The sequence below is a fragment of the Schistocerca serialis genome, chromosome 3 (assembly GCF_023864345.2).
Source record: "Schistocerca serialis cubense isolate TAMUIC-IGC-003099 chromosome 3, iqSchSeri2.2, whole genome shotgun sequence".
Classification (NCBI taxonomy): Eukaryota; Metazoa; Arthropoda; class Insecta; order Orthoptera; family Acrididae; genus Schistocerca; species Schistocerca serialis.
In genome coordinates, this window is record NC_064640.1 from 1,002,843,363 (window position 1) to 1,002,869,066 (window position 25,704).

The 25,704-nt window shown below is 50.7% G+C and overlaps 1 long non-coding RNA gene across 1 annotated transcript in view; it reads right to left on the reverse strand.

The window, feature by feature from the left end:
- Positions 1-10,428: 10,428 nt before the first annotated feature.
- The window catches only part of LOC126471451 (uncharacterized), a 264,302-nt gene continuing 249,026 nt past the window's right edge, over positions 10,429-25,704 (reverse strand). Inside the window, exon 3 of the long non-coding RNA XR_007586309.1 lies at positions 10,429-10,594. This is a non-coding gene — a long non-coding RNA (uncharacterized LOC126471451). The remainder of the gene's footprint in view (positions 10,595-25,704) is intronic.

Below are 25,704 nucleotides of genomic sequence, written 5' to 3' on the forward strand. Positions count from 1 at the left end.
TTAAAATGCGCTTTAAGAAAACGAGATGGTGCTGTCTCAGTAAGAGCATCCGGCCATCAAACAGCACCAGCATTGATACATCCCATATAACAATGCCGACCCTGTAAACAAATGGGGAAGGCAAAAGAAGATGGAAGGTGGTAGTAGTAGTAGTAGTAGAAGTAGGATAAGAAGAAGAAAATTGTTTGGAAAGCCAGTTCTGGATTCGAGTGTAACGGATAGCAGAAAACAATGAAGATACGGTATGCGATGCCGAAATCTCCAGACGACTATAGTACAAAGCGGCTGTTTATATGATTTTGCTGCGACCATTAAAATGTTCGGGAACACAGATGCCTCTCTTCAGCCACTGACAGAGGCAATTTACAGATTAAAACAAATATTTGGTCGATGAAATGCAGAAGAATTTTTTGTCATTACGATTATGATGAGCATTTTTCTATAATCCATGTGGATGATTCTGATTATAGTTAGGAATTTGGGTGGATATACGATTGAAATGAATAATATGCAAAGAAATTGTTCGATCAGTATGGGGGTAAGAACTAATAGGCGGGAGATAATGGAGTGGCGATAGGACAGGTCGTTACAGCACAGATGTAGTTGGGTGGAAAGGCGAGAGAGGCTGCAGCTTCTTTATACGATTACATATGATAGAGATTACTCAGAAAAGATGAAATCAGGCGGATGTCATTGACTGGAATAGCATACCAGCGTAGTACAAACATGAACCTGGAATTCCATACAAGTTCGCAGGCTTTTTACGTCTAGCAGTGTGGAGAGGGCGGGTCAGCGCAGATTGTGTTGTTGGTATAGGAGGAGGATTTGGTACAGAAGATGATCGTCTAGGGAGAGGTCCCATTGGCAGGTCTGTTAGACTTAAAGAAAAAATAATTTTTCGTGGTTAGTAAATCGGTATTCATCTGCATTCACTGACATGGCTATAAACGGTAAAAAACGCACTCACAGGCTGCAGCACTGTATTTTATCCACAGGACACCTAGTGATTAAGATTCTAATGTAGAACTTACTGACAAGTATATTCAGCTTGACGTGAAACTCAAGTTTTCGTCGATTGTATGCACTTGGAACGACTCTGCTGAAGTCAGATTTCTTAGGGTGATAAAAATGGTTCAAATGGCTCTGAGCACTATGGGACTTAACTACTGAGGTCATCAGTCCCCTAGAACTTAGAACTACTTAAACCTAACTAACCTAATGACATCACACACATCCATGCTCGAGGCAGGATTCGAACCTGCGACCGTAGCGGTCACGCGGTTCCAAACTGACGCGCTTAGAACCGCACGGCCACACCGGCCGGCCTTGGGGTGATAATACACTGTCCAGTCACATTGAAGTGATCACCTATCAAAAGTCTGAATAAACACCTTTTTCAGCGCGTATCGCTGCGAGACGTGCCGGAAGAGAGTGAGTGAGGTTATGGCAGGTACTGACGGGGATGCAGAACCATGAGGATTCAGGTGCCGTGGGCAGTCAATAACGCTGCCACATCCGGCCTGGATTCTTTCGACGACTGTTGCAGGGTGTTTGGTTGCAGCAGTTTACGACGTACGCGCCAGAGGCCATCTATCCGATGGAACATACAACCTGGTTCATCTCAAGGGAACCACATTTCGCCACTCTGTGGACGCCCACTTGCGGTACTAGCCTGCAAATTCCAGCCTTCGTCGCCGATAACAGTGGATGGTGATATTTTTGAGATGCGAGTTCAATACAGAAACAGTGAACCACATCCGCACAGATCTAAATGACTGTGAAAGTTACTAGAAAGCGATACTGAACCAGGCGTGCTAGTTATCTTCCAGCATCAGTCAGAACAGAGCGACGGTATTTACGTTATGTGCGGGTTTTTCTTTCCAGACGAGCCATTGGTCAACTGATACAACGATTTTTCCTCCTCCTCGTGTTCCTGGGAAACTAATGTCTTGTATTGTCGAATTGTCTTGTTGTTGTTGTTGTTGTTGTGGTCTTCAGTCCTGAGATAGGTTTGATGCAGCTCTCCATGCTACTCTATTCTGTGCAAGCTTCTTCATCTCCCAGTACCTACTGCAACCTACATCCTTCTGAATCTGTTTAGTGTATTCATCTCTTGGTCTCCCTCTACGATTTTTACCCTCCACGCTGCCCTCCAATACTAAATTGGTAATCCCTTGACGCCTTAGAACATGTCCTACCAACCGGTCCCTCCTTCTTGTCAAGTTGTGCCACAAACTCCTCTTCTCCCCTACTCTATTCAATACTTCCTGATTAGTTACGTGACCTATGAATAAAAGTGTTTTTATGCGATCAAGACTGTTCTATATAATATTTTATTACTAGTTCACTGCGATCGCAGCTGTCCCCAACATGTTTACAAAGATTATCAACAGAGAATTGAAGCTTATCACCAAGTACTGGCACCAGCTGAAATCCGCCAACTCACAGGATGACCACCTTCTTGACGTTAGAAATGCTGAGATTATGAGGCTAGTACTGATGGAAGATGTTTTCCACGGTTAGGGTGATGCTCATAGCAGTGAAATCACAAAGACGGAAGAAGCAACATTATAATATACGTATGGATAGCCAAACCAACTCCATTGGCTGTAGGACCTCTATTTCTACAGTCGACAGATAGAATTCTATAACCTGTTGCCTAGAAAACGATTATTTATTGTTCAGATTCAGATATTACAAGCGGAGAGTACGTATCTTCATAAAAACTTCACAGTATTATGTTTATTCGGATCCAATTCCGAACGTCCTATAGTAATTGGAAATTTGCGACAGTGGCTGGTCAGATAAAGTAAGGGTATCTAAAGCGACGAGCAACTACGCAGACGACTCATTTTTAGTCATTGCAGGCCATCAGAAATAGAAGTCTTCGTGATAATAGAAATTAGTAATAAAAATTAAATGGGTTTCAAAGCGAAATGCAGTTGTCTACTTTCCTTTTTCCATCTAACTTTCTGGAAGGCGATTCGTCCATTTCAGGAGAGATACACATAGAGACTACCAATTAACATGAGTTATTCAGTTCTCTTCCGAAAAGTTAATCCAGGTCTTGAATCAATGATATTTGGGACAAACTTCATAGAATGACATAACACAAGATTTCATGGTAATTCTCATTACTTCACCGCTATTAACACTGAATGTCTCATAGCAAGCACGTGATCAATATGTAATTAATTGCTTCTGACTACAAGCTTTTTGATTTTCTAACATAAATTTTCACCTATTATACGCCTATCATGAAGTAAACGTAGCGTACTACAGAGTATGATTTGGATTCGCTTAGCTTTTAAAGAAAATTATTTTGCAAAAATTTATTCAATCAGTATTCCACATGTTATTCAGGTTTTGGCTTTTGATTTCCTGTTTAGTAATCATGCCTATTGTTGGCAATATTTATTGAGTACCAAACCCATTTTCTGTTCGCTCTGAGATAATACCTTTGTGAAGGATGGCTTTTCTGAACTAATTCCAGAAAAAATGATATGAAAGCACTGCACCTCTTGGTTTTAGACACTTTTTATAATCAAGCTTTTCAAGAAATTGAGCAACTCAGTCGAAACAGCAGGTGATAATACTTCGGTTCAGACAGATGGTTCCCCACAAAATGTCACACTTTAATTCATATGGATTAATTGAAACATTAACTCTTTATAGATCAATGTTTTAATTTAATTATGAATGTCGACAGGATGTCTCATACGTCAATGTTGGACGCATTAACTTAACTTATTCTTAATTTTAAATTAATTGTATTGTATTAGTGAGAAAATATCTTTGCTACATTTTAATACCATACACGCTCAGTGCTTTTCCCTTCCCCCTCCCACCTTCTTCCCTCCCTTATCCACCTTCCGTGACTCATATGTCTGCATGATGCAAAGTGGGTTTAGTAAAATGCTAGATGCCACAGTTCCTTTTTACAGCCTGTAATTATGTTCTATTTAAAGCATTCTGACTTCTCAAAACTCATGATTAATCAGGTATTTACTGAAACAGTTATTTATTAACATTCCATTTTATTTTATATTTATCTCTGAAGATAATTATTAAATGTGATCTAAACTACACTCATGTTCATAAATTAAGGATAAAGCTGATGCATGGTGAAACAACGCTCTGGTGGGCGGTTTGCGGGTTTAAATCACCTCGGGGTATGACCATGCGGTGCATTTGACCTACGGTCGTCGCACGGTGGCGCTGGCAGCAGTCCACATACGCACAGGTGTGTGTCAGAGTACGGTGCAGCGAGTAAGTGTGCAGGCGTTTTCAGACGTGCTAATGGTGATTGGCTCAAAGAACACATATTCATGACGTTATGAGGGTTAGAATACTAGGGCGACTGGAGGCTGGTCAAACACAGCAGGTCGTAGCATGGGGCCACAAAGTGTGATCTCACGATTATGGCAACGATTCCAGCAGACAGGAAACGTGTTCAGGCGCTACAGTACGGGACGTCCACAGTGTACAACACCACAAGAAGACTGATATCTCACCATCAGTGCCCGCAGACGGCCACGGAGTACTGCAGGTAGCATTGTTCGGGACCTTACCGCAGCCACTGGAACAGTTTTCTCCAAACACACAGTCTACATACGACTGGACAAACATGGTTTATTCGCCCGGAGACCTGCAAGGTGCATTCCACTGACCCCTGGTCACAGGAGAGCCCGTAAAGCCTGGTGTCAAGAACACAGTACATGGTCATTGGAACAGTGGTCCCAGGTTACGTTCACGGACGAATCCAGGTATAGTCTGAACAGTGATTCTCGCCGGGTTTTCATCTGGCGTGAACCAGGAACCAGATACCTACCCCTTAATGTCCTTGAAAGCAGGTCGTGGATTGATGGTGTGGGGTGGCATTATGACTGGTGCACGTACACCCCTGCATTTCTTTGACATAGGAACTGAAACAGGTCAGGTGTATCGGGACGTCATTTTGCACCAGTATGTCCGCCTTTTAAGGGGTGCAGTGGGTCTCACCTTCCTCCTGATGTATAATAACGCACGGCCCCACCGAGCTTCCATAGTGGAGGAGTACCTTGAAACAGAAGATATCAGGCGAATGGAGTGGCCTGCCTGTTCTCCAGACCTAAACCCCATCGAGCACGTCTGGGATGCTCTCGGTCGACGTATCGCTGAACGTCTTCACACCCCTACGACACTTCAGGAGCTCCGACAGGCACTGGTGCAAGAATGGGAGGCTATACCTCAGCAGATGCTCGACCACCTGATCAAGAGTATGCCAACCCTTTGTGCGGCCTGTGCACGTGTGCATGGTGATCATATCCCACATTTATGTCGGGGTACATGCGCAGGAAACAGTGGCGTTTTGTAGCACATGTGTTTCGGGTTGGTTTTCTAAACTGATCACCAATACCGTGAACTTACAGATCTGTGTCGTGTGTGTTCCCTATGTGCCTGTGCAATTAGCGCCAGTTTTGTGTAGTACCACGTTGTGTGGCACCACATTCTGCAATTTTCCTTAATTTATGAGCACGAGTGTAGTTATCAAGTGTAACTAATTGCAACTGAGACTGTTCTAATAAATATTTTAGAAATTTTTACAGTTACGGCACCTCTCGCGATAATATGCCGACGTTATTAACAGGGGACATGAATTAATTTCCGTACACCGTGCCAAGACAAAATCCAACTATTCAGTGAAACAAATTCAGTCATTCGGCATACGTGACTAAAATCCCATTCAGTTATCAGTATAACGGGATGTTTTGTTATGCGACTAGCAGTATCTTCTTTGTGCAATCTAGTTCATTTAATATCTTAGAAATATCATTTTAATGCAGATAGAACCGACATTGTGTGAGGGACGTGTTTTTCTTTTCTTATGAATGACTCAGTCACAGAGAAATGGTTTCAGCCTTAAGTAACAGTATATTAAATAATGAATGACATGTCGTCATTATGATGGCACTCTAACAGTGTCATCAAGAGCCACTGGGTAGAAGAAGCCTCCTTATCAGAATGTGGGCGGAGTGTGTCTCTAGAACATTTGTGTGGTGGGTGAATTTTATAATTTTTACATTTGTCGAATTGCAATGTATACGTAACACCTCTCATGCTATTGTTACTTTAATTTCAATAACATATCTCATGATTTCAGTAGCCAAAATGTCATAATAAATTAAAATATATTTATTCGTAATAGTTACTTTTGATCACACACTCATGTACGACATTTCTTCTACTCTTCATCCTAGCGTCATCGAGTAGATTTATAGTCCGTTCTGGTTTTGCTGAAGCCAACTGTTCTTCGAACATCATACATCCCTTTTTCTTACTGGCCGATAACTGATTACTGGCTTCGCTGAGTTGTCTCCCCACATTCTGTTGATATGTTGTTTCCGTTTTTATGCATCCTTCCTCTATTTTTTCACTTATACAGTAAATATTAAGTTCTATTACAATATTGTTTTGTACCTCACCTGTGAGGTTAAAGCCTTTAACTTTCTCTAGAACATTTATTGCAGCCGACTGTATTTTTCTTTTGCTTCTCTTAGTTAGTTAAAAATTCTATTCCATATATTGGGTAGCAATTACTTTGTAAAATTTTAACTTTTTATCCTTCCTTGTCTTGTCAACCAGTGTTGTGTGTAATGTACCACATATAATTTGAAATTTAGTTAATTTATTATTGACATAGATTTCATATTAATAGCTAATATCACAGCTTTACAAGTGAAAATGTAAGACCTGTTTTACTGACTGTTCATGCAGTAATATTACGGAGCGACTAGAACTTTTTCTTGGAAGGTAATTACTTTAGATTTTTTACCGAAATTTTTAGATGACATTCCTCACATATTTGATTTAGGCGATGCATTGAAAAAAGGAGATCATTTTATGTTTTCTGAATAATTGGTTTGTCATCGGACAAGAGTGGAGTTTTTATTGTAATTTCTGAGTGCTAATACAAACTATTTATTAGTTCTATTGAAAGTCTCGGATACCATTCTTTTTCCACAATGTTGCAAAATTCGCTCCTTTTAATTCACACTCCTGCCTCGGACATGGATGTGTGTGATGTCCTTAGGTTAGTTAGGTTTAAGTAGTTCTAAGTTCTAGGGGACTGATGACCACAGCTGTTAAGTCCCATATTGCTCAGAGCCATTTGAACCATTTAATTCACACTGTCAAAAAAAAAAACCTGCGAAAGATTTCCAGTTCACTCAATATCTGCTGTTGCAACAGTGCATACGGTGTTCAGGAAGTAATGACATTTATAGATCAATATCACAATTGCTACTGAGGTGCTAGGACAGAGCGAAGTGGCGCAGTGGTTAGCACACTGTACTCGCATTCGGGAGGACGACGGTCAAATCCCGCGTCCGGCCATACTAAGTTAGGTTTTCCGTGATTTCCCTGAAGCGCTTCAGGCAAGTGCCGGGACGGTTCCTTTGAAAAGGGCACGGCCTACTTCCTTCTCCATCCTTCCCGAGACCGATGACCTCGCTGTTTAGTCTCCTCCCCCAAAACAACAACCCCACTGAGGTGCTAGATATCGACCTATGCTGAAACACTTATATTAGTATGTGGTGCAGCCTCCACGGGCGGCAATGCAGATGCTGACTCTGGCAGCTAGTCGTTCGTACATATGGCGAATACTGTCCTGGGATACGTTATGCCAGGCCTGCGTAGTTCTGTAGGAGTTGTTGGTTGGCGAGTCGCACGAGTCACTTCTCGCCCCCTCGTATCCCACACATGCTCGAATGGAGATAAGTACAGAGATCGGGCTGGCCAGAGAAGTTGCTGCGCGTCTTGCAGAGTAAGACGAGCTTCACGCGCAGTGTGTGGGCAAGCGTTATCGTGATGGAACAACACATCACGTTCCTATTGCAAGAAAGGCAAAAGTATGGGTCTAACAACATTCTGCACGTATCGAGCTCTGTTTAGGGTCCACTCCAGAAACACCAAAGATGAACGAGAGTTGTAGATTATCGCTACCTAAACCATAAAACATGAGGTGGTACCAGTGTGTCATGGACGAATGCGCTCTACAATACAGCACTCACCAGATCTACGTTGTAGATGCAAACGACCATAACTTGTGTGCAGGCGGAATCTGCTTTCATCACTGAAGGCTGCAGCACGTCATTCCATCTTCCAAATGACTCTCTGACGTCACCAGTCGAGCCGTGTACGTCGATGCAGCGGCGTGTGTTGAAGATGGGCTAGACGTGTGCGTGCTGGTAGTCCCACTACTAATAGCCATTTCGTAACAGTTCATGTTGACAAGTATGAGCTCACAAGCCCTCTTATCTGTGCTGTGGTAGGTGTACCGTCTACCAGTATACGACGATCATGGCGAGCGTCTGGGCTGCTTGGCCATCCAGGACCTCATCTGTGGGTGTGAGAATGTTCACAAGACCACTGACACCAGCATCATTGCGCAACTGGAGCAGCACGTCCAACTTGTGTGGTAGTTCTCCGAAAGGACCATTCCGCCAATCAGAAGCCACAATTTGACCACTTTCAAACTCGCTCATTTCGCTACAGGAATGAGTGCATCTTTGTGACACGATTGCCTGCGTGTTTCACACGTTTTCGCAACACTGAGCCTTCTGGCTGTGAACATTCCCTATTAAACGGTAAATCCAGATAGTGCTCTGGTAGCTATGGCACTACGCTGTTGGTGAAGACGTTGAAACCGGTATCAGTACATCTACCTCCCAGGTAGATGCCGTCATCGGATCAAAATCGACGTAATCTTTCCTGGTGTACCAATTTTTTTCCGCCGCAGTGTATTTCCTACGTAAATAAATCACTTTAACCGGGCACAGAAGACTTTTCATCCATTCGATATTATAGTCGAACTTACTCCATACGAAACTGATTCATCGTGATGACGGAAAGCTTCACGACTCTGCCGCCAAATTCCCCCAACGCTACACTCCACACGCTCCACATCCCCTCCCAACGAAACTGTAACCGCCTTCCCGTACCCGACCATGAAATCCGTCCTGGTATATACCCGTCCTACCAGATCTCAACAGAACTCCCCCACCTTCCTCCGTCAGGGCTCCCTTCCTCTCTACTCCTTTGCATCCATATACTAAAGCTCGGTCCAGAACGGCATCCGTCTTCACTCTCCTGTATTCCTCCTCCAAACACCTGCCCGCACAAACACCTTGTAACGCCCATCTCAACTGCTATATCCCCACAATGCCCCTCTTCCTGGCTGTCTCAGCCCACTCATCACTTCACTCACGTATGTCTCTATCTTAATCAGTTTTTTAGATTTCTTTTTAACTTACTCAACTATCCTTCTGCGTTTTGTCTGTTGTGTTACATTCATTTGCAATTTCATCTGTGTCAATCTTTTACTTAACTGCGGTAGGACGTCAAACGGGCCGACCTGGAGCAGGAGAGGCATCTCAGTACATTTTGTTTTTCAGTGTCTATACTTTTACAAATAAATTCATAAAACTTTGCCAGCATCACTAGGAAAAAATTCAGGATTCACACTCATTGCAATGGAAGTTCGAAAACATAACAAAATAATTTTTTTTTACGTGTGAAGTTTCATTTTTCATTTACCAATGGCTGCATTTGTTGCTATAGGTACACTTTTCTTCATAAGTTAGAAAGATTGTTTGCTGAATTTTGCACAGCATACATATACTTACAGGTGTATGAAACGCTAGAATTTATTTAATTTATGAAAAAACGAATGATCTGTTGTATTTTAATCTTCATGTTTAGAAAAACACAAATTTTATAGTTAATTACCTCAATTTTTACCACAGTTTTTAATATTTGTAAAATTCTAGAGTTTCGTACACTTTTAAGTATGGTTTGTATGCTGTGCAAAATTCATCGAACCAACTCTCATGCTTATGAAAAAAAGTGTACCTACAGCAACAAATGCTGCCATTAGTAAGTGAAAAAGAATGATGAAATTTCACATGTAAAAAAATTACTTCGTTATGTTTTCGAACTTCAACTGCTGTGAGTGTGAATTCTGAATCCTTCCTGGTCATGCTGACAAAGTTTTATGAATTTGTTTGTAAAAGTATAGACAGTGGAAATGAAAATGTCCTGTGGTGCCTCTCCTGCTCCAAGTCGGCCCGCCTTTTATATTTTAATTTATGCAACTGAAGCCATGTCAAACATAAATTTTGCCAACCCCGCCGTGTCCAATTTTATAATATGTTCTAAACTTTTTACTCTCATATGACTGAAGGGCGGCAACTTGTATGCGCTGACAGACCACGCCCCATCCACACCCACCCACCAACCCACATGTCAACCCAGACACACACACACACACACACACACACACACACACACACACACACACACAAGAGAGAGAGAGAGAGAGAGAGAGAGAGAGAGAGAGAGAGAGAGAGATAAAAGGTGCAACTTAGATTGTGTATTTTGCAGTTAGTTGTGTGGCACTGACCTGCCGCGGCGGCGGCGCGTGGGCGGCGTCGGGGGCGTCGGCGGGCCTCCAGGGCAGCTCCCTCTGCTGCAGACACACCAGCACGGCCAGGGAGGCCGCCGCCAGCAGGACCAGCCCGCGCCGCGGCGACAGCCGTGCCATCACCGACACTCCCTGCAATACACACTGCCTCACAGTACACAGTCCGACAAAAAATAATGAACCACCCCGAACATACCGTCGAATGATAGTGTAACTTGTACACGTGCACACCATTGGTGGGTATGCAAATGATTGGAACTGCAGTTCTCTGTGACAGGTAGAAAGGCAACCTGATATGTCTGGGTAAGCAGAAGAAACTAACGATCAAAGTCCGAAAACAATTTATTGGACTGTTCAATTAACCAAAACAAATTCTCCAAGTATAACATCAACACAAAACAGTGATCCGTCTTCGAACCACAACTACATACAAAAATAATATAGAAAACAACTCAAATAACTTCCTACTAGTCTCCGCCAGAGACTTCTCCGATATACCGAGCCTAATCCAGAGATCAGCGAGAAGATCCGAGCCGCGCTGCCGGTGCGGCAACTATCTAAGTCTGCTGGCGGTCTATGAATTGCCGATGTCTGTTTTTTTTTTTTTTTACTTTATTGTTATTTTAAAACCTGTACAATTCAGGTAGGCTGGCAGCGGCACACTACGCCGCTCTTCAGCCATAGCGTTTTACAGGAGTATAAAACATGGTGAATGACAATGAACAAAGTGACGGGCAAAAGAGAGAGGTCACAGAGACATAAAAAAACACGGAGTCGTTCACATGTGATGATAACAACACTGAAAACACGTTGGCACGGCGCACAAAACACTGGTGAGTCCGACGGCACAAGTGAACATAGGAGTGGGACGGCGGACACCAAAAACACTATATGACGTCATACACACGAAGCACAAAAGGCGACGATCTCCGGCGCGCGAATGTTCACTATACGTGTGCGAGTCCGGGGACCTGCCAAGAGAGGAGGAGGAGGAAGGGGAGTGGGAGAGCGAGAGGGGAGAGCAGAGATGCCACGGGCAGGGGAGATAGGGGGGAGGGAGGAAGGGGGAGAGGAAGCCCGGGGGAAGAGGGGGAAGGGAGGGGACAGGGAGATGGAAAAAGAAGGGAAGAGAAGAGAAGGGAGGGAGGGTGCCGAAAGGAAAGGACACGGGAAGTGGGGGGTGGGGCAGGGTCAAAGTTGATAGGAGGGGTAGATGGAGGGGACAAGGACATCGTCAGGGAGAGGGAGCTGGCGGAAGCCACCATGGGAGAGGGTATGGAGGGTGGAGAGATGGAGACCGGGTGGGACGTGCGAATACAGGCGCGGCAGCGGGCGGGGGTGGGAGAGGAGCGGGGAAACGAGCGGGTGAGGAGGATCAAGTTTACGTGAGGTGTACAGGATATGTATCCTTTCAAGGAAAAGGAGGAGGTGGGGGAAGGGGATGAGATCATACAGGATCCGCGTGGGGGAGGGGAGACGGATGCGATAGGCAAGGCGGAGAGCATGGCGTTCAAGGATTTGGAGGGATTTATAGAAGGTAGGGGGGGCGGAGATCCAGGCTGGATGGGCGTAACAAAGGATAGGGCGGATGAGGGATTTATAGGTGTGGAGGATTGTGGAGGGGTCCAGACCCCACGTGCGGCCGGAAAGGAGCTTGAGGAGACAGAGTCGGGAACGTGCCTTGGCTTGGATTGTCTGGAGATGGGGAGTCCAGGAGAGGCGACGGTCGAGGGTGACGCCAAGGTACTTAAGGGTGGGAGTGAGGGCGATAGGACGGCCATAGACGGTGAGATAGAAATCAAGGAGGCGGAAGGAAGGGGTGGTTTTGCCTACAATGATCGCCTGGGTTTTGGAGGGATTGACCTTGAGCAACCACTGGTTGCACCAAGCGGTGAACCGGTCAAGATGGGATTGGAGAAGGCGTTGGGAGCGTTGCAGGATGGGGGCAAGGGCGAGGAAGGCGGTGTCATCGGCAAACTGGAGGAGGTGTACGGGGGGCGACGGCGGCGGCATGTCCGCCGTGTACAAAAGGTACAGAAGGGGGGAGAGGACGGAGCCTTGGGGCACACCGGCGGAGGGGAAAAAGGTGTAGGAATCGGTGTTATAGATGGTGACATAGGAAGGACGGCGGGAGAGAAAGGAACCGATCAGACGGACGTAGTTAATGGGAAGGGCAAAGGTTTGGAGCTTGAAGAGGAGACCGGAATGCCAGACGCGGTCATAAGCGCGTTCGAGGTCAAGTGAGAGGAAGATGGCGGAGCGACGGGAATTAAGCTGTTCGGAAAGGAGATGAGTGAGGTGAAGGAGAAGATCGTCGGAAGAGAAGGATGGCCGAAAGCCACACTGGGTGACGGGAAGGAGGCGGTGCTGGCGGAGATGCTGGTGGATGCGGCGGGTGAGGATAGATTCGAGGACCTTGCTGAAGACCGAGGTAAGGCTGATGGGACGGTAGGAGGAGACGGCGGACGGCGGTTTGCCAGGTTTCAGGAACATGAGGATACGGGAGGTTTTCCACAGGTCGGGGTAGTAACCGGTGGACAGGACTACATTGTAGAGCCTGGCCAGGGTGGAGAGGAAAGAGACAGGAGCTTCACGAAGGTGACGGTAGGTGGCACGATCGTGACCAGGAGCGGTGTTGCGTTTTGTGCGGAGTGTATCAATGAGATCCTGTGGAGTGATAGGGGCATTGAGTTCCGTGTGTGTAATGTTGTCCAAGTACTGGAAGCCAGGAGCGAGGGGAGGGGAAGAGGTGTCAGTTCGATCGCGGATATCTGGGAAGAGGGAGTAATCGAACTGTGGATCATCGGGGACGGAAAATACATCGGAGAGGTAGGAGGCAAAGTGATTGGCCTTACTAATTGAGTCAGGGAAAGGGTGATCATCATGGAGAAGAGGATAATAGGGGGAGGGTTTAGTTCCGGTAAGGCGACGGAAGGCCGACCAGAACTTGGACGAGTTGATTGGTAGGGTTGCATTTAAACGGGTGCATGTCTGTCGCCAGTCCCGGCGTTTCTTAGCCGCGAGCAAATTACGAACGTGTCGCTGGAGTTGCCGGTGGCGTCGTAGTGTGTCCGGGTCACGCGTGCAGAGGAAGGCACGGTAGAGACGACGGGATTCACGGAGGAGGAGAACGGCCTGTGGGGGTAAGGGAGGACGGTGGGGGTGGATGGCGACAGTAGGAACGTGGGCCTCCACGGCCTCAGACAAGGTCCGCTGGAGAAAGGAGGCGGCATGGGTGACATCGTCAGGGTGGTGGTAGGTGAGAGGGTGGCTATCGACCTGGGTGGAAAGGGTATCCCGGTAGGCATTCCAGTCGGCTCGGGAATAGTCGTGGACATACTTAGGGGGAGGGTCAGTACGAGGGTCGGGGCGAGGGCGACGACCGTCTGAAACGGTGAGGAGGACAGGGAGATGGTCGCTACCAATAGGCTCCAGGACATCCACCGTGATACGGCCAAGGAGGTTGGGGGAGGAGAGGATAACATCAGGAGTGGAGTTGGATTCAGGACGGGTATGCCGGGGGATGGGGAAGAGGTCACCTTGAAGGGTGGAGAGGAACCGATGCCATCGCCGTAACTGGGCAGCGGAACGACTATGGATGTTGAGGTCGGCGGCGATCACGTAGGAGGAAAAGGTACGATCGACGTGGGAGAGGAAGTCGAAGGGAATAGGATGGTTCAAATGGCTCTGAGCACTATGGGACTCAACTGCTGAGGTCATTAGTCCCCTAGAACTTAGAACTAGTTAAACCTAACTAACCTAAGGACATCACAAACATCCATGCCCGAGGCAGGATTCGAACCTGCGACCGTAGCGGTCTTGCGATTCCAGACTGCAGCGCCTTTAACCGCACGGCCACTTCGGCCGGCCGAAGGGAATAGGAGCGTTGGGGCGGACATAGATGGTGGCGCAGGTAACGGTAAGGCCGGGGAAGAAGAGACTAAGGATCAGGTGTTCGGTGGGGTCGGGAAGGAGAGGTTGGAGCCGAACGGGGATCTGGCGGTGGTGACCAATGGCAACTCTGCCACGCGCAATCGGGAGGGGATTATCGGAGCGGTGGAGGAGGTAGGGCGAAGTGTGGACTGTGTGTTGGGGTTGCAGGAAGGTTTCATTGAGGAGGAAGGCATCCACGCGGTGGGTGGCAAGGGTGTGCAGGAACAGGTTTTTGTTGGCGGGAAGGGAGCGTATGTTGTTGAAAAGGATACGTTGCTGTCGCGCCATGACTGGGATTTAAACGAGGGTGTCAAGACGGGAGAAGGTGAAATGGGCCTGGTTGTTGGAGTAGGTGGCGTACATCTTGAGTTGGAAGATGGAATGGGCAGCAAGGGAGATCTGCTGGAGGGTGTGAGGGCGCTGAAAGGGATGAACATTCTGGAGGACGATGGTGAGGAACCTGATGATGTCCTCAGCGGTGGGTGGGGGACGAAGGGAATTGCCAGGAGGGGTGGTGGCGTCCAGAGGACGGACAGGTACGGTGAGTTCAGGAGTGGTTGGAGGGGGTCGGGCTTTACACTTTTGGGAGTAGGTGGGATGAGGGAGATTGCAGGTATTACAGGAGGGAGGGGATTGGAGGTTAGGGCACTGCCGGAGGAAGTGCGCCTGCCGACAGTGCGGGCAGGTGGGGGCCTCGCGGCACTCAGCTGTGGGGTGCGCATTATAGCGCAGACACCTCTGGCAGCGCAGGGATTGAGGAGGGGAACGGGAAGGGTCGACCTTGTACCGCTGGTGGAAGAGGAGGGCACCCTCCTTCAGGAGACGGTCAATGGAGGGGGCGTCCTCAGAGAAAACCCGCATAAGGCGGGTGGGGCCGGCCGAGTTGAAAATGCGGCGGACCGCCCGCACCTCCAGCGTGGGATGGGCCTGGAGCTCCGCCAACACCTCCTCCTCCGTGATCGACGGACTGAGCCGCGTGATCACGGCGGTGAGGGTCGGCGGGCGACGCGGGGGTTGGGGTTGGCGGGTAGGAGATGGAGAAGGAGCAGGGGTAAGGGAGGCGTTGGGACCAAAACGGGTGATGGGGAGACGGGAGAGGATGTCAGTATGGAGGGTTGGGCTGGGGGAGGAGATGAGAACAGAATCTCGGCGAGGAGTGAGGAGGGAGATGGGGGCACCAGGACAATGCTGGCGAAGGAAGAGGGTGAGGTTCCGGGCTTCAAGGAGAGAGGGATCAGGAAGGGAGAGGAGGTAGCGGTAGGAGGAAGGGGGAGAGGAGGAGGATGAGGGGGCAGGGACAGGCGGGGAGACTTCCATGGCATCATGGGTGGGGGAAGGAGGACGAGGTGCAGCCTTTTTGGAAGCAGAGGAAGCAGGGGTGCCACCGGGGCGCTTGACAGCGGTGGAGGAGGTGTGGGGGATGGGAACAACGGGAATGTGGCGGGGAGGGGCAGGTCCCGGGGCCGGAGTCGGCGCCGGAGATGGTGACGGTGACGGTGAAGGCGACGATGACGATGACGGCGGCAGTGGCGGCGGTGATGGCGAAGGTGACGGGGAGAGCTGGGCGTGGGCAGTGGCCCGACGGGCCACCACCCGAGCTGGAGCTGCAGTGACAGGCTGGGGGAGTGGGGGGAAGGGATCAGAACGAGAGGAGCGGGAGGAAGAAGCGGGAGAGGGGGCGACAAAGATAGAGGGTGAAGGGACAGTGAGGAGAGGTGGAATGGAAGGAGGGAGGTGGGACTGGGCACACCAAGTTATAGTGGTGGAGGCGGCGGAAGGGGAGGTATAGACAATGGCGGTGGTGGTAGTAGTGACAGTGGTGGTGGGGGCGGACATGACGGGAGAGAGAAACAAGAACGAACAGGAGAGGACAGAAACTGGGGACAGACAAAGACGAAGACGGATGAAGACGAAGACGGCCGTAGAAAAGGGTCAGGACGGCGGCGATGGTGGTGGCGACCAGGCGGCACCGGATGGCGGCTGCGGCGGCGGGCACCGGACGGCGGCGGCGGCGGCGGCGGCGGCGGCGGCGGCGGCGGCGGCGGTGGCGGCGAGCACCGGCAGGCGGCGGCGGCGGCGGCGGCGGCGGCGGCGGCGGCGGCGGCGAGCACCGGCAGGCGGCGACCAGGCGGGGGCGGCGAGCCCCGGCAGGCGGCGACCAGGCGGGGGCGGCGAGCCCCGGCAGGCGGCGACGGCGGCGGCGGCTGCAAGGACCGGAAGGCGGCGACCAAGCGGCAGCGGCGGCGGCGGCGGCAAACAGACGACACGGCAGGGATCTTCCACGTCGAAGGCGCACCCTGAGAGTAGCCCAGGCAGTGAAACTCTTCGATGAAGAAGAGAGGGGATCCAACCCTCGAATGCCGATGTCTGTTTTTTTTTTTTTTTTCTTTATTGTAATTTGGACACCCCATACAAGGTGGGCTGGCAGCGGAACAGTGTACTCCGCTCTTCAGCCATAAGCAGTACAAGAAAAAAGAAAGGGAGACAGACAAGTAACAGAATGGCGGTTAAAAAACAGGAGATACAATAGTTAAAAAACATGAAGCCGTTCACACGTGACGAAACAAACAAGAAAAACCGTCGGCACTGGGCACAAACACTGACGAGGTAGATGACACACGTGAACGAAGGAGCGTGGACGGCGAAAAACACTGAGGCACAGACACGACGGCACAGACACTAATCCGAGGGCGATGATCTCCGGCGCGCGAAAGTTCACGATGCGTGTGCGAGTCCGGGGACCTGCCAAGAGAGGAGGAGGAGGAGGAGGAGGAGAAGGAGGAGGAGGGGGAGAGGGAAAACGAGAGGGGAGAGCAGGGACGCCACGGGCTGGGGAAAGAGGGGGGAGAGAGGAAGGGGGAGGGGAAGCCCGGAAGAAGAGGGGTGGAGGGAGGGGATGGGGGAAAAGGAGAGAGAAGGGAAGGGAAGAGAAAGGAGGGAGGGTGCCGCAGGGAAAGGACACCAGGAGGGAGGGGGGGCAGGGTCAAAGTTGATAGGAGGGGTAGATGGAGGGGACGAGGACATCATCAGGGAGAGGGAGCTGGCGGAAACCACCTTGGGAGAGGGTAAGGAGGGTGGAGAGATGGAGACCGGGTGGGACATGGGAGTACAGGCGCGGCAGCGGGCGGGGGTGGGAGAGGATCGGGGAGACGAGCGGGTGAGGAGGATCGAGTTTACGGGAGGTGTAGAGGATTCGTAGCCTTTCGAGGAAGAGGAGGAGGTGGGGGAAGGGGATAAGGTCATACAGGATCCGCGTGGGGGAAGGGAGACGGATGCGATAGGCAAGGCGGAGAGCATGGCGTTCAAGGATTTGGAGGGATTTATAAAAGGAAGGGGGGGCGGAGAGCCAGGCTGGATGGGCGTAACAGAGGATAGGGCGGATGAGGGACTTATAGGTGTGGAGGATGGTGGAGGGGTCCAAACCCCACGTTCGGCCGGAAAGGAGCTTGAGGAGACGGAGTCGGGAACGTGCCTTGGCTTGGATTGTCTGGAGATGGGGAGTCCAGGAGAGGCGACGGTCGAGGGTGACGCCAAGGTACTTAAGGGTGGGGGTGAGAGCGATGGGACGGCCATAAACGGTGAGATAGAAATCAAGGAGGCGGAAGGAGGGAGTGGTGTTGCCTACAATGATCGCCTGGGTTTTGGAAGGATTGACCTTGAGCAACCACTGGTTGCACCAAGCGGTGAACCGGTCAAGATGGGATTGGAGAAGGCGTTGGGAGCGTCGCAGGGTGGGGGCAAGGGCAAGGAAGGCGGTGTCATCGGCAAACTGGAGAAGGTGGACAGGGGGTGACGGCGGCGGCATGTCCGCCGTGTACAACAAGTACAGAAGGGGGGATAGGACGGAGCCTTGGGGCACACCGGCGGAGGGGAAAAAGGTGTAGGAATCGGTGTTATGGATGGTGACATAGGAAGGACGGCGGGAGAGAAAGGAACCGATCAGACGAACGTAGTTAATGGGAAGGGCGAAGGTTTGGAGCTTGAAGAGGAGACCGGAATGCCATACGCGGTCATATGCGCGTTCGAGGTCAAGAGAGAGGAAGATTGCGGAGCGACGGGAATTGAGCTGTTCGGAAAGGAGATGAGTGAGGTGAAGGAGAAGATCGTCGGAAGAGAAGGACGGCCGAAAGCCACACTGGGTAACGGGGAGGAGGCGGTGCTGGCGGAGATGCTGGTGGATGCGGCGGGTGAGGAGAGATTCCAGGACCTTGCTGAAGACCGAGGTAAGGCTGATGGGACGGTAGGAGGAGACGGCGGACGGCGGTTTGCCAGGTTTGAGGAACATGAGGATACGGGAGGTTTTCCACAGGTCGGGGTAGTAACCGGTGGACAGGACTACATTGTAGAGCCTGGCCAGGGTGGAGAGAAAAGAGACAGGAGCTTCACGAAGGTGACGGTAGGTAACACGATCGTGACCAGGAGCGGTGTTGCGTTTGGTGCGGAGTGTATCGATGAGATCCTGTGTGGTGATGGGGGCATTAAGGTCCGTGTGTGGAATGTTGTCCAAGTACTGGAAACCAGGAGCGAGGGGAGGGACAGAGGTGTCAGTTCGATCGCGGATATCTGGGAAGAGGGAGTAATCGAACTGGGGATCATCAGGGATGGAAAACACATCGGACAGGTAGGAGGCAAAGTGATTGGCCTTACTAAGGGCGTCAGGGAAGGGGTGATCATCGTGTAGAAGAGGATAGTAGGGGGAGGGTTTAGTTCCGGTAAGGCGACGGAAGGCGGTCCAGAACTTGGACGAGTTTATAGGGAGGGTAGCATTTAAACGGGTGCATGTCTGTCGCCAGTCCCGGCGTTTCTTGGCCGCGAGCAAATTTCGAATGTGTCGCTGTAGTTGCCGGTGGCGTCGTAGGGTGTCCGGGTCACGCGTGCGGAGGAAGGCACGGTAGAGACGACGGGATTCACGGAGGAGGAGGACGGCCTGTGGTGGTAAGGTAGGACGGTGGGGGTGGACGGCAACAGTAGGGACGTGGGCCTCCACGGCCTCAGACAAGGTCTGCTGGAGAAAGGAGGCGGCATGGGTGACATCATCGGGACGGCGGTAGGCGAGAGGGCGGCTATCGACCTGAGTGGAGAGGGTATCCCGGTAGGCATTCCAGTTGGCACGGGAATAGTCATGGATGTACTTAGGGGGAGGGTCATGACGAGGGTCGGGGCGGGGGCGACGGCCGTCTGACACGGTGAGGAGGACAGGGAGATGGTCGCTACCAATAGGCTCCAGGACATCCACCGTAATGCGACCAAGGAGGTTGGGGGAGGAGAGGATAACATCGGGAGTGGAGTTGGATTCGGGACGGGTGTGCTGGGGGATGGGGATGAGGTCGCCTTGAAGGGAGGAGAGGAACCGATGCCACCGCCGTAACTGGGCAGCGGAGCGACTATGGATGTTGAGGTCGGCGGCGATCACATAGGAGGAGAAGGTACGGTCGATGTGGGAGAGGAAGTCGAAAGGAAGAGGGGCGTTGGGGCGGACATAGATGGTGGCACAGGTAATGGTAAGGCCGGGGAAGAAGAGACTAAGGATCAGGTGTTCGGTGGGGTCGGGAAGGAGAGGCTGGAGCCGAACGGGGATCTGGCGGTGGTGGCCAATGGCAACTCCGCCACGCGCAACTGGGAGGGGATTATCGGAGCGGTGGAGGAGATAGGGGGAGGTGTGGATGGAGTGGTGGGGTTGGAGGAAGGTTTCATTAAGGAGGAAGGCATCCACACGGTGGGTAGCAAGGGTGTGCAGGAAGAGGTTCTTGTTGGCGGGAAGGGAGCGGATATTGTTGAAAAGGATACGATGCTGTCGCGCCATTGGGAGGACTTAGACGAGGGTGTCAAGGCGGGAGAAGGTGAAATGGGCCTGGTTATTGGAAAAGGTGGCGTACATTTTAAGGTGGAATATGGAACGGGCGGCGAGGGAGATCTGTTGTAAGGTGTGGGGGCGCTGAAAGGGATGGACGTTTTGGAGGACAATGGTGAGGAACCTGATGATGTCCTCAGCAGTGGGGGGGGGACGAAGGGAATTGCCAGGAGGGGTGGGGTTGTCCAGGGGACGGACAGGGACGGTGAGTTCAGGAGTGGTAGGAGGAGGTCGGGCTTTACATTTTTGGGAGTAGGTGGGGTGGGGGAGGCTGCAGGTATTACAGGAGGGAGGGGATTGGAGGTTGGGGCACTGCCGGAGGAAGTGCGCTTGCCGACAATGCGGGCAGGTGGGGGCCTCGCGGCACTCGGCTGTTGGATGTGCATTGTAGCGCAGACACCTCTGGCAGCGCAGGGATTGAGGGGGGGAACGGGAGGGGTCGACTTTGAACCGCTGATGGAAGAGGAGGGCACCCTCCTTCAGGAGACGGTCAATGGAGGGGGCGTCCTCAGAGAAAACCCGCATAAGGCGGGTGGGGCCGGTCGCGTTGAAAATGCGGCGGACTGCCCGCACCTCCAGGGTGGGATGGGCCTTCAGCTCCGCCAGCACCTCCTCCTCCGTGATCGACGGGCTAAGCCGAGTGATCACGGCGGTGAGGGTCGGCGGGCGACGCGGGGGTTGGGGTTGGCGGGTAGGAGATGGGGAGGGAGCAGGGGTGAGGGTGGCGTGAGGACCAAAACGGGTGATGGGGAGGCGGGAGAGGATGTCAGTATGGAGGGTGGGGCTGGGGGAGGAGATAAGAACAGAATCCCGTCTGGGAGTAAGGAGAGATATGGGGGCGCCAGGGAAATGTTGGCGGAGGAGGAGGGAGAGATTCCGGGCCTCGAGGAAGGAAGGATCGGGATGGGACAGGAGATATTTGTAGAGACCGGGTGGGGAGGAGGAGGAGGAGGGAGCGGGGCCTGGTGGGGAGACGTCCATGGCATTTTGGGGTGGGGATGGGGGGCGGGGTGGAGCCTTTTTAGGAGCAGAGGAAGTGGAGGCGCCACTAGGGCGTTTGACAGCGGCAGATGGGCGGGTGGTGACATGAGGGATGGGAACGATGGGGAGGTGGCGGGAAGGGACAGGTCCCGGCACGGACGCAGCAGTCGGCGCCGGAGAGAGTGACTGTGACGGTGCAGGCGAATGTGGCAGTGATGGTGATGGTGACGATGACGGTGGTGGCGGTGATGGCGATGGCGACGGCGACGGCGACGGAGAGAGCTGGGCGTGGGCAGTGGCCCGACGGGCCACCACCCTAGCCGGAGCTGCAGTGACAGGCTGGGGGAGTGGGGGGAAAGGATCAGAACGAGAGGAAGAGGCGGGAGAGGGGGCGACAAAGAGCGAGGGCGAAGGGATAGTGAGGAGGGGAGGGATGGAAGGAGGGGGGTGGGACTGGGCACACCAAGTGATAGTGGTGGTGGCGGCGGAAGGGGACGTATACACGATGGCGGTGGTGGTAGTAGTGACGGTGGTGGTGGGAGCGGACATGACGACAAGAAGAAGAAAGAAAAACACAGCACTAAAGGGACAGGACACACACTGGGAGACGACGGACGGCGACGGCGACGGCGACGGCGACGGCGACGGCGACGGCGACGGCGACGGCGACGGCGACGGCGACGGCGACGGCGAGAGGCAGGGACGCTGCTGCCGCGGACTGGGCCGGGGCGGCGGCGGCGGCGGCGGCGGCGGCGGCTGTTGCTGCAGCTGCTGCTGCTGCTGCTGCTGCTGGCAGGACTGCTGCTGGCTGGACTGCTGCTGCCACCGGAGGGCTGGCTGGCTGGCTGGCTGGCTGGCTGGCTGGCTGGCTGGCTGGCTGGCTGGCTGGCTGGCTGGCTGGGGGACCACCGCTGCAGGCCAGGACCGGGAACTGCTGCTTGCTTGCTGGCTGGCTGGCTGGCTGGCTGGCTGGCTGGCTGGCTGGCTGGCTGGCTGGCTGGCTGGCACCTGTAAACCCTAGCACTTCGATTAGCGCGAAAACGGCACTATCGAAGGGCGGTAACCTTTCGGTGTACCGCCGGAGATGATGGCCGATGTCTGGCCGAACGCCGTCCTTTATAGCGCTTCGGCGGATGAGTACCTAGGACCTGTTTTCCATTACGTGGTTTGACGTGTGAAAATAGTTCCGGGATCTGCAGTAAACCTCTTCCTTGTGTTTATATAGGCCGGTAGTGGCCCTTGGTGGCCGCCGGTATCTTCGCTGTGGTGTTGTTGTTGTTGTTGTTGTTGTTGCTGTTGCTGTGGCCGTTCATCAATATTTCCTGTCGATTGTGTAGTGCTTCGGTGAGCCTGCGACGCGGGCAACCCGCGGCTGCAGGCTGTCAGTTTGGTTGCTGATACTCTAGGCGCCGTGATGTCTGGTGGAGAAGGCCACAGGACCACCCGATTGCATTGGTGTTGTGCCTCGTCGGAACTTATCGATAGCTGCATCGCGCATATTGATCTGGCTTCAGTCTGGCAAGCTTTGGAAGGCTTTTTGACGCGGCACTCGGCGGCGAGAGAGGTGATTATCGACTGGAGTAGGACAAGCTTGAAGTGTGGTGGGCACGGCGCGGCTGTTTGGCCGAGGGCATTGACCGAGAACAAGTGGTGTATTTCGAGCCCTGCTCAAACAGTGTTATTGCAGAAGTATCAGCGACTGATTGGAAAACGTTGCATTTTGTGGCGATGTAAGTACGTACAAAGCTGACGCATAAATTAAGACACGATTTTATACTTGAATTTTCCACAACACATTTAAGTCTCATCTTTATATTCGATAATGATGGAAGCTGAAGAAATGAATTAAAGTTTGTTTCACGGCCGGGACTCGAACCAGGGTCTCCTTGTTTACGAGGCAAATATGCTGACCATTACACCACTTTTTTAAAAAATTTCTTTGGTATTGTTCCCTCGTTTGGTCTGGGTGGAGTCACATGACATCCGTTCAAGTTGACCATTGATTCCTTTACTTAGTTTTTTAATTACAGAGGACAATCGGCCCTCTCATCGAACACGCTGAGCTATCGCACCATTGCCGGCCGAAGTGGCCGAGCGGTTCTAGGCGCTACAGTCTGGAACCGCTCGACTGCTACGGTCGCAAGTTCGAATCCTGCCTCGGCATGGATGTGTGGATGTCCGTAGGCTAGTTAGGCTTAAGTAGTTCTAAGTTCTAGGGGACTGATGACCTCAGCAGTTAAGCCCCATAGTGCTCAGAGCCATTTGAACCATTCTGAACCGCACCACCGGAGCACTATCGCCTAGATTGTTGCACGGATTACAGATGTCCAGTGCCCTCCTCAACACAAACCTCACTTCATATCTTCAGCTTATTTTCCATCTAAATTGTCACTATTGTCGGGGCTCTCTGGCATTAGAATAGCACCGCAGCATTGGACGTAATGGGGAAGTCCTGTACCTCAGGTGATCTTACAGAGGTAATATCTACATTTTCTCCGAGACATTTAAGTCTCATGTTTATCTACGATAATGATGGAAGCTGAAGAAATGAATTGAAATTTGTGCCACCATTATCGTAGATAAAGATGAAACTTAAATGTCTCGGGGAAAATTTAATGCCATTATCGTAGATAAAGATGAGATTTAAATGTCTCTGGGAAAATTTAATTATAAGATCTAGAAGACCACTTCCCCATTAGATCCAACGCTGGGGTGCTATTCCAGTGCCGGAGAGCCCCAGCAGTAATGATAATTTATGGGGAAAATAAGCTGAAGAAATGAATTGAAGTTTATGTTGGGGAGGGCACTGGATTTGGATAGTCTGTGCAGCAATGTTGACCATCGTGGTGTGTAGGTGTAATTGTCAGCACATCTTCTTAATAAGCAATGAAACCCCGGTTCGAGTCCTGGCTATGGCGCAAATTTTAATTTATTTCTTCAGCTACCATCATTAGCGTATATTAAGATACGATTATATGTGCTTCTGCTGAGATTTTACTCTTGGAACTGTTCACTGCTGTTGTCATGGCCTAGCTCTTGTGAAATGCCGAGTACTATTTGTGGTTCAGACACAAATTGCTAAATTCAGTAGTGGTCAGTCCTTTGCAATATGTCAGTGGTGCTTTAACACGAAGCTAAAGGCATCTTTAAAAGCTACAAAAAAGAAAAAAAACAGATTGGTGTTTCCATAATTGTTTTGGTAGTAGTCTGATGCTATTGACCTCAGTACGGGCGCTTGCATATTATTTGTTTGGCTGGTGGAATGTCGTTGTTTCCAGTGTGTAACATATACCTGTCGCAGGTTAATGAAGCTAGTATCTAAGTCCTATGTATATAACGGCACGGTTTGTGTCAATGAGCTTCATGTAATGTTGGTTTTGTTGTAGGAAAACAAGCTATATACAAGTTCTGTGCTGCTGAATTACTGGACATGGTAGTGGCAGCGGTTTTGGTGTGCTGCAACAGAAGGGAAGCATCATTTTGTATTCATTACAGATTTCTGTATTTCTGTAAAGTGTGTTCGCCTACGCGGTTTTAACCTGGATTGAAAGACCAGTGGGGCCTCGCGGGGTAGCCGAGCGGTCTCAGGCGCCTTGTCACGGTTCCGCGCGGCGCCCTCCATCGGAAGTTCGAGTCTTCCCTCTGGCATGGGTGTGTGTGTTGTCGTTAGCGTAAGTTAGTTTATCTTACATTAAGTAGTATGTAAGCCTAGGGACCTCTGACCTCAGCAGTATGCTTCCATAAGACTTTACCACAAATTTCCAAAATTTCGAAAGACCAGTGGTTTCCATAATTAAGGCTTGTTCGATGAAGGGGATAAATCAAGATGACTGTATTATGGTTTTATGGTTCAAATGGCTCTGAGCACTACGCGACTTAACTTCTGAGGTCGTCAGTCGCCTAGAACTTAGAACTAATTAAACCGAACTAACCTAAGGACATCACACACATCCATGCCCGAGGCAGGAATCGAACCTGCGACCGTAGCGGTCGCTCGGCTCCAGACTGTAGCGCCTAGAACCGCACAGTCACTCCGGCCGGCTTGTGGTTTTATAAAAGTAGTAATTTTGTATTTGAATTTGTTGTTGTTAAAGATACTTATCTTTACATTTTGTTGTCTTTGCTTATCAGAAGCTATATTATGGAAATTAAAGGTTGGAAACTATTTTTAGATAAGATTTTTCTGCAGCAATTCAGTTGTTAGTAGCCTTATCCTGTTAGTCATTCTAATATTAACTTGCTGCCCTTACGTTGCTCTAAGTACGCTATTTGTATTTCAGGTCACGATTTTATTAATAAATTTGACCATACATTGTACACTGAATCAGTCGACTCCACGAGTAATTATTTTGGGCCCCAACTCCCAGCTTCCATATCAGTGTTTAGCTTTGTTACCAGATCTGGTAGGTTATACCAATATAAGGGGCGTGAACAGCGTCAAATGTTGAGTGACCACTGGGAACGACACGGACATGCC